The sequence below is a fragment of the Astyanax mexicanus genome, chromosome 13, assembly GCF_023375975.1.
Source record: "Astyanax mexicanus isolate ESR-SI-001 chromosome 13, AstMex3_surface, whole genome shotgun sequence".
Classification (NCBI taxonomy): domain Eukaryota; kingdom Metazoa; phylum Chordata; class Actinopteri; order Characiformes; family Acestrorhamphidae; genus Astyanax; species Astyanax mexicanus.
The window spans coordinates 3863177-3872106 of record NC_064420.1 but is presented as its reverse complement, the minus strand read 5'-3'; positions in this window follow the sequence as shown (position 1 = coordinate 3872106).

Below are 8930 nucleotides of genomic sequence, written 5' to 3'. Positions count from 1 at the left end.
TGAATTCTAGATACTGAGTTTCCTCTTCTGAAGTCTCCAATGCTCCACCAGCCGCTCACATTCAGTAAAACTGAGCCAGACCTTTTAGAGTCTCTTTTAAAGGCTGTACGTGTGACGTAAGTCTGTAAAGACACGTGACATGGCCAAAAGAACTCACGCGAAAAGCGACCAACATCCCATTTTTTAGAATTAATATTATAAGCAGGGATGGTCATTCCAGCACACTGCTACCATTAAACACAAGATTGTGTCCCTTCTCCACTCAGAAATGCTTGGATAGCAAAGACAGTTGCTTCAACAAAAGTAAAATAAAGTCTGTTTTTAATTCCCTTAATTTCAGGCTAAACTAATCAACTGATCTGGTGTCCCAATACTTTTTCAATGCACAGCATTTTTAATTACATTTACATTTATGGCATTAGCCAATGTAGAGTTAGGAGTCTTGCCCAAGGACACCCAAGCCAGGGATTGAACCCTGGTCTCTCCTATCATAGCTCACTGTAGCACACTGGTAGGTGGTGGTGTTATCCACAGCATTGCTCCACAACAACCATAGCATATATATATATAGGAAGAGTTTTATTCTTGAACAAATGCAGAGAACAGTGTGGCCAATCAGAACAGAGGTTGATGCTTGTTGAAAAATGGTTAAAAAAGATTTTTTTTACCGTTTTTGCTACATAAAATAGACTCTACTCTCTAATTTGTGATGAATACACAATTTCCCAATTTTTTTTTTTTTGAAGCCTCTTTGCAATGATGCAGGATTTATATATTTAAAAAAAAAAATCTGGACATACTATTGAAAAAAGACGCTCCTTCACGTTTATCCACTTAAAAAAAAAAAAAAAGCTGGCTAAGCTGGCTAAGCTGGCTAAGCTAACAAAGTAGCGTTTAACTGAGCCTTCAAAAAAAGCGCTTTATCTCGTAACTGCGTTATCATAAAACTCGCCCGGACGCCTAAGGGAGCCCAGGCTTGTTTGATGAAAGCCACTGTTGAGGAGAAAAAGACTAACATTTCCGATATCTATCACTGCCGATCCACCTTTAACAATGGAGATGAAGATACCGCCTTAAATTATTGTGCCATTAGGGGCCTCCGCAAAACCCGAGAGCCCCCCGCCTGCCGAAGAGAACGAGCGAAATCTTTAAACGCAGCAACAGTCGCTTTTACTGTATGTACGTCTTTTGATTTCCCCGAACCGAGTCTCTTGATGGCTTCTCGGCAACATGAAACATGACACATCATCCATTATTCTGAACGTGTGCCTTGCTATCTTAGCCCGCTCCATATGGCCCTGGTTGTCTCCAGACACCCAAATCCCTTTCCTGAGGCCAGGGGCTGTTTTTTAGTGAGAGCCATTACATCGCTCTTCTTCCTCAGAGGGATCCGCTGACAATGACGAGCACTCGCAGCGAACGCCGTCTCTCCACCCCGCAACCTGACGCCCGATTCCCACTGTCGGATGGCGGCGAGCTCCTCTGGCCCAATTGCTAATTCATGCAAGTTTGACAATCTGGAGGCAACAATTAGCGACCACAGCAGAGCGTGGCATGAAGCACCTGCACGGCTAAAAAACAGCGCCCAAAATCCTCCTAATGACCTCCGTGTGCAGCATGAGGACTTCAGTCCTAGTATAAAAGAGGATCACTGGGTCCAGATTGATCCAGAAAAGCTGAAAGAAACTGTGAATACTTTAAAAACTAGGAATATTTGTTGCAAAATAAGGATTTTACAGTGGTGTTGTAAAAAAAACAAGATTTTTAAATATTTAAGGGCAGATTAATATGGAATTAACCTATTTAGAATTCTGTTTTACCAGTTTCTAAAGTTCTACAGTTACAAAAATCAACAAAACGTATTGCTAGTAGAAACTGTAACTCATAATAACCATACTGTATCTCAGACAAGTAAAAAATAGTTTTAAAAAATGTATAATACTATTTTTTTTTAAACTGTAGATATCTAAAATACTGTTTATGAGTCTCCTGGTAGAACTTTCAGAAAAAACACATAGTTTACATTGCAAAGGACGCAGGGTCTGAAAGGGTTAAATATTTTGCCCTTTTTTTTACTGTAAAGCTGTATGTTTTTTGGTACAGCTGCCATAATTTTATATATATGTGGTAATATATATATATATATATATATATATATATATATATATATATATATATATATATTTATAATAATATATATATAATATATTTTGTAAAAACTGGTAGTTTTTACTTCTAGACTTTCCACCAAAGGTATGGATATGATATAATAAAAATCTTGTGTTTTTTCATATTTCAGTTATAGAAAAAAATAATAGAATTAAATTTTTATTTTGTTGCAGTAGTTTTTTTTTATTCAGTTTTTGTCATACCGCCAAGAGTATCGTTATCGCGAAAATACCATGAAATATCGTGATATTATTTAAGGGCCATATCGCCCACCCCTAGTATGGAATTGTCAGAATGGAGCAGGCAGGGAGACGTGGAGGCGGAAGTAAGAGCAAGTAAGGGGGTATTTATTAAACAAAGAAACAAACAAGCAAAAAAATAAAGAAATAAACCAGAACAAAGGACAGATAAGAGATAAGGATAACAAACAATCAGGGATACTAACAAAAGAAACAAACGAGGAACTAAAACAAAACAGGGCAAGGAAAATAAACAATAAATAAACAGAGATAAACAAGGCGCAATAAACTAGGGATATAAACATGAGTAGAAAAACGACAGGGAAGTTGCAAAGACCGACGAACACAGACTGAAACACAAGGACTATATATATATATACACACAGGGAACACATGAAACTATGAACACCTGAGGAAACAGGTGACGAGGGGACGGAGCTACAAATGGACAAACCGACTGGAAAATTACAGGAATCTAATTCACTCTATTTGACTGTGTTAAAAAATATATATATTTTTTTTTAACTTTGTAAAGCTGCGTAAAGATTGTAAAATAATTAATAAATATATTTTTAACTCTAGAATCACCAGTCTGAGCTAAAAACCATTCAGGAGTCCTTATTATTTGTGAGAGTGTTCTGTTCGCATGTAATCACCGTCTGCTGAGTCCAGTTTGTGGCCTACTTTTCATCCTTTCCGTCCAATCAAGGCGCTTTCTCGGCAGCATATGCAGTGGTCTCCGAGGTTCCTCGGCGTGGATTGACAGTCTCTGCAGCAGATAGGATTTTAATGCACAGATAGCCACATATGTGTGCGGTGAAGGGAGTCTTCCCTGGAGAACGCCTCACAGTGGTTGCAACTCATGTAGACCGTCTCCGAATTCCTCTCTCTGCTGTATGTAAAACTGGATTCGTGTTTTTTTTTTTTGTTTCTGTACAGCTGAGGGATTGCTAAGGTAGGCGTGAAAGAACATTGGGAAGTGAATTGTGCACTAAACTAGCTGAAGAACGGGGAGGAAGAAAAGCATCAGCGCTGAAAAGTAAACAAGATGGAGAAAATAACTTGTTTAGTGATAGTGGCAAGCCGGCGAGGAACAGGCCCATTAAAAACCAACAATAGATGTGTTGTGAGTGTGTTGGTGTACAAATTGTGGGGTTAGTTTCTTGTTGAAAGCGTTGCACATCCAAAGAGTGAAATATAAACATCAGATAAACTCAACTGTACTGTTCTGCTCATCATTTTTGGCACACGTGAAGTTTAAATTTAAGTTTGTGAAATATCCAGCGTTTTTTGAAGCTTTTTACGGCGCCCCTCACATTACGTCATGTAAAAAAATGTGTGGCCATGCTTTATTAAGGCATGGGAACGAGATCCTAAAGCCTGGGAACAAGATACGTAAGACGTAAGAATGAGATTATTAAGGTGTGGGAACAAGATCGTTAAGGCGTGGGCACGAGTTGAGTTAATTAAATTGTATCCATTAAGTCGTGGCCAAAAGGTCCTTTAATTTCGAAGCTGTATAGAATGCGTACTGTCTGCGTCTGAGCCAATCAGCTTTTAGTATAAGAATTAAGAGTCCTTTACTAACAATTATGTCATAACTTCCTGCTAAAGACTCCAAAATATCACCATAATTCATTCAGAGTTCCCCTGGACATGGGGGAAAGAATAAAAATTAACAAGTAAACTGGAACGTTGGTGTGAATGGTGGGGAAAAAAAGTCAACATGCCATTATGCATGAAAACTACGATTAAAACCAGGGTTATTGTACCAAATATTGATTTCTGAACTCTTGGAACCTTTTATTTTTGCATTATTTGAGGTCTGAAAGTACTGTTTGTTATTTATTTCAGCCATTTCTCATTTTCTGCAGATCAATGAATTAAATGACACTATTTTGTTTATTTGGAATTTGGGTAAAATGGTGTCTGTAGTAGGGGTGGGCGATATGTCTCTAAAATAATATCACGATATTTCAGGGTATTTTTGCGATAACGATATACTTGGCGATATAGGAAAACTAAAATAATTCATTCATTTCAGGAATATAGTATAATAGTATAACAGTATAATCATAATGTGGCAAAATAAGTAATATAGCATAAAATAATATAATGCAGCAAATAATATTGCAGAATATTTAGTGCGTGCATATAAACTGCAAACTAAAACAATTATACAATAAATAAACCTAAAGCTTCACAGTAAATAATAGACTACTTTTAAGACAGAACAGCCCTATTATCACGATATGGATTTTTAATATCATGATATTTCCGTATCACGATATATTGTATATGATATAATATTGCCCACCCCTAGTCTGTAGTTTATTTTACTCAAGGATAATCCTATAAATAGCAAAATCAGAGAAACTGGTTCAGAAACTGAAGTGCTCTCATATATATATATATATGTTTTTTTCCACTTTTTTGCTTTGTGGGTAGAAACAGTCAGTGTAACAGTCCTACATTTACTGCGGCTCTATTATTGGTGCAGGTCTACAGAGGAAAAAAAAAAAAAACATCGTCATTCGCATTTTTTCCCTTTAACAAATCCTGCACCTCTCACAGCTCCAGCTCTAAAGCCTCGCTCCCAAATACTTCCAGGAGGAAATGGGATAACAACATGTGCCACGGCCCCTTGTTGCACATAACTCTAATTAAGATCTAACAGTGTTACTATTCATTCTGTGCATTACCTGCCGCGCGGGCCATTGTGTGCGGCCCAGAGCACGCGGCGGCGGATCCCTGCGTCAGCACAAAAAAGCAGCACCTCCTGGAGCGAATAAAGCGGGGGGCTCCGCCGACATAAATCTCCCGTCCTCAGGGTTCGACCCCCGGCCACAAAATGGCCTCTGCCACCTGCACTGCAAACAAGCTAACGGGGGGAAACAGCAGCTACGCGCTAATAGGGCCAGGCAATGAACACAAATCAGCGCGTGAATGGAGGTTATTAGAAAATATATATTTTTTTTAGATTATTTTATGATATTGTTGACGTCAAAACAAAAGCATGTAACACTATTTTGTTCTCTATTTTGATTTTTTAAGTACTAAGCTAGGTAAGGAGCTGTATAGCAGATTAGCATCAAAAACACTATGGGCCAAATGTATAAAATACACCACAAGATTTGTTCCACTCACACATTTACTCGTTCATAATGACGTTTACTGGCACATGATTTTGTTGTTTGCAGTTTCAGGCTGGAGCAGTATTCGCATTAGCCACCTACCATGCTAAGCGCTAACTCTTTTGTCGTTCAGAGGTGAGCATCATTGACCTGCAGCCTGCTGCTAACCCCGGCTAGCAGTGCTGGAGCATTATTAGCATTAACCAGAAGATTAACACTTTAAGAATATGTTTGTTAAAGAATTACAGTTTTGTTTAGCTTAGCTTAGCTTAGCTTAGCTTTCCTTAACTTGTTTACACCCCACCCCAAGCCTCCACCACCACCCAGCGGTGATACCTGCTGAAATAGAAGGAAAACATGGCAACACCCCTGTTCCTTAGTAGTGTACTACATAATGTGTCCAATCCAATCCAGTGCACCTTATCGAGGAAAATAGATCTAAAAATAGGCTTTCATTCATAAAAGAGGTTTGTACAAATACCTTTTGTTTGTAGATATTCTAAACAATCATTCTGACTAGTCAAAAAATATCTAGAGTTCTGCAGAGTTCTCCTAATCAATATGTGCTGCTTTTTGGTGGCTCTCTGCATTCACACACCCACAGTTTAATGGTTTATGTTTTTTTTCTCTGTTGAAATATGCAGTTATATAATCTGAGCGAACCAGCATGGCAACCCAAATCGACAGAACTCCCCAGCTACCTAGCTTTAAAGGCACTTCCATATACATTGCATGGCCAAAAAAAAAGTCTTCACCTGGATTTAAGTAAGTAAATGATGTGGGGTTGGTTGGTTGATGCTGCAGTTGGTCTGCAGGTTTAGGTTCAGCAACAGTATGTGCTGAAAGAAGGAATGAGTTCAGCTGACCACCTGAATTTTGTGCAGAGGTCAGACTCTACCATCATCAATGCTGCTGCAAGGTCTTGGTGAAAAATGAATGCAGAAAAACTGGATTAAAATAAATCTTGTGACATTGCAGAAGCTTATTAAAACAACGCCACAGTGAATGCGCCCCGCAATCAAAGATAAAGGTGGTCCAATTAAATATTTTTTTTGGCCAGGCAATGTTTAATAATATCAAAATGTTTTATATCAAAATGTAAAAAAAAAAATAATAAAACTCTCTCAGTAAAGAGACTCTTAACCTGAAAAATCTAAATTCTGATTTTAGAAAATCTTCATATATCGTGTGAAAACCTGTCCTTACTCATGTAGACAAATTGTTTTGGTGGTTAAATATGTTTACCCAAATCTTAGCTTCACAACTGTAGTAATAATAAAGTAAAGGCTAAAGAGTATAAATGTGAAATAAATGTCTTAAAAATAACTGTCGCAAAATCGCTTAATGCATAGAAGTCACAGTTTCTGTCCATCGTTACTGAGATACTGAGCCAAGAAAAACTAGGTTTTAGTAAAACACATTTGCTGAAAATGACTGTTTTTCTATTGCTGTTTCCAAATGCACTTCTTACACTGCAAAATTATTAATAGAAACATAATAGAAACAAGTTTGAATCAACAGCGCACCCATAAATATCAGAGGGTTAATAGAAGTAGACATATTCTGTCTGGTCACACAATAAGCAATAAGTCTAATCACAAAACTTTATACTGTAATCTATCAAAATATATACCAATAAAACATTGATGTACTCTGTGCTGGACACAGTGAGCCCACAGTGCTGTGTAGGAGGGAAAACAAATAAACAGAGAACACAGCAGGGGGGAGGAGTCTCGTGAATTGTTGATTTAAACGTGTGGAAGATTTTCTCATAATTACAAATAATCATAAATAATTGTCTCAAATGTAAAATGTCCCAAATACAGAAAAATAGGCTTTCTCTAAAATACAATGCAGACATTGTCACCAAAACACACACCAAAACACACACACACACACACACACACACACACACACACACACACACACACACACACAAAAGCAAGAGAAACACATGTAGCTTTGAATGGGATGCTGTATCTCTTAATATGTAAGTTATTAGTAATCATTTGTAATTATAACTTATAATTACGATACATCAGCTCACAGACGCAGCCCTTTTCAGATCTACATCACCCTAGGAGTGATGTTCGCGAAAGAGCGCCATCTACTGTACCCACCCAGAGAGAGAATAAGGCCAATTGTGTGCTCTCTCAGGGCTCTGGCAGCTGATGGCAAGCTGCATAACCGGGATGCGAACCAGAATGATTTTCCAAATCATACTAAAACTAAAACTATTCTACGAATGAAAGTATTCTATAATATAGTATTTCCAACACAAGCCAGGACAGGTTAGGGGACGCAGGAATTGTGTCACAGGCCAAAGTTTGAACTTCCTTTTACCCCCTCCAACCACCCCCATGCTTCGCAGATGCACCGAGAGTCTGAGAGGCTGCCAGGGTGACACTAAGTGAAATGCTCATTTTGTGTTTGTGATTATCGAGGCCCATGGGCGATATGCACTAATGTGAGCTAATGCAATAGATTACACAGCGAAGGCCCTGGGGAGAAGACAGCAAGCAGATGTGCTATGGTAAAAAAAATAAATAAAGAGGGGTGAGGAAAAAAGAAAGGGATGAAGAGACAGAGAGAGTGTGTGTGTGTGTGTGTGTGTTGCTCTCGGGAGTGTTTAATGTGCCAGAGACTGTCCCTTATAATTTACTGCCGTCAGAATGCACCATTGTGATGGGCTCTGCCACAAGCGTCACATCAGCCGTGCATGATGCAGGGCGCAGTCCAACGCAGAGCCGGGGCCGCTCTGCACAACATCAAAATGCCCCACGTCCATTAAAAAAGCATTACAGACACACTGGATCTGCTGCAGATCCGTCCCACTGTTTAATATTTCTCCAACTGTTGTTGTGATTTATTATAAAATATCGGCTTTAATAATACGTGCAGCGCAGGCCTTTTAACGCTCCACTGTCTAAAGCTCTGCTTTCAGTCATCCGAGTGTATCTGAGGCCATGCCAATCAGCAGTTTCCACCCTCACACAGGGGCATACTCTCTCCAAAGCCAAGCCTGACATCTTGTGGACACTCTGTGCCATCACACAATCTTTAGATTCTTTTTAAGTAATTAAGTTAAAAAATTAAAAAATTAAAAAAAATCCAGCCTACATTAATGAACACTGAACATCTTCTCATTCAGTGTCATCATTCTTTATTTGTGCATTTGATTTATTTTCTACATTGTAGATTTATATTAAAGACGAAAACAGTTAAGTGACATGTATGGAATCATGTAGTAAACAGTGAAAAAAAAAAAAAAAAGGTTTTTTCCTCCACATTAATCCCCTGATCTAAACCTGATGAACTAGATAAAAGTGCTACTTAGAAGAATCTAAAATATATTTGTTAAACATTTTGTGTTTACAGTCTTCTATAG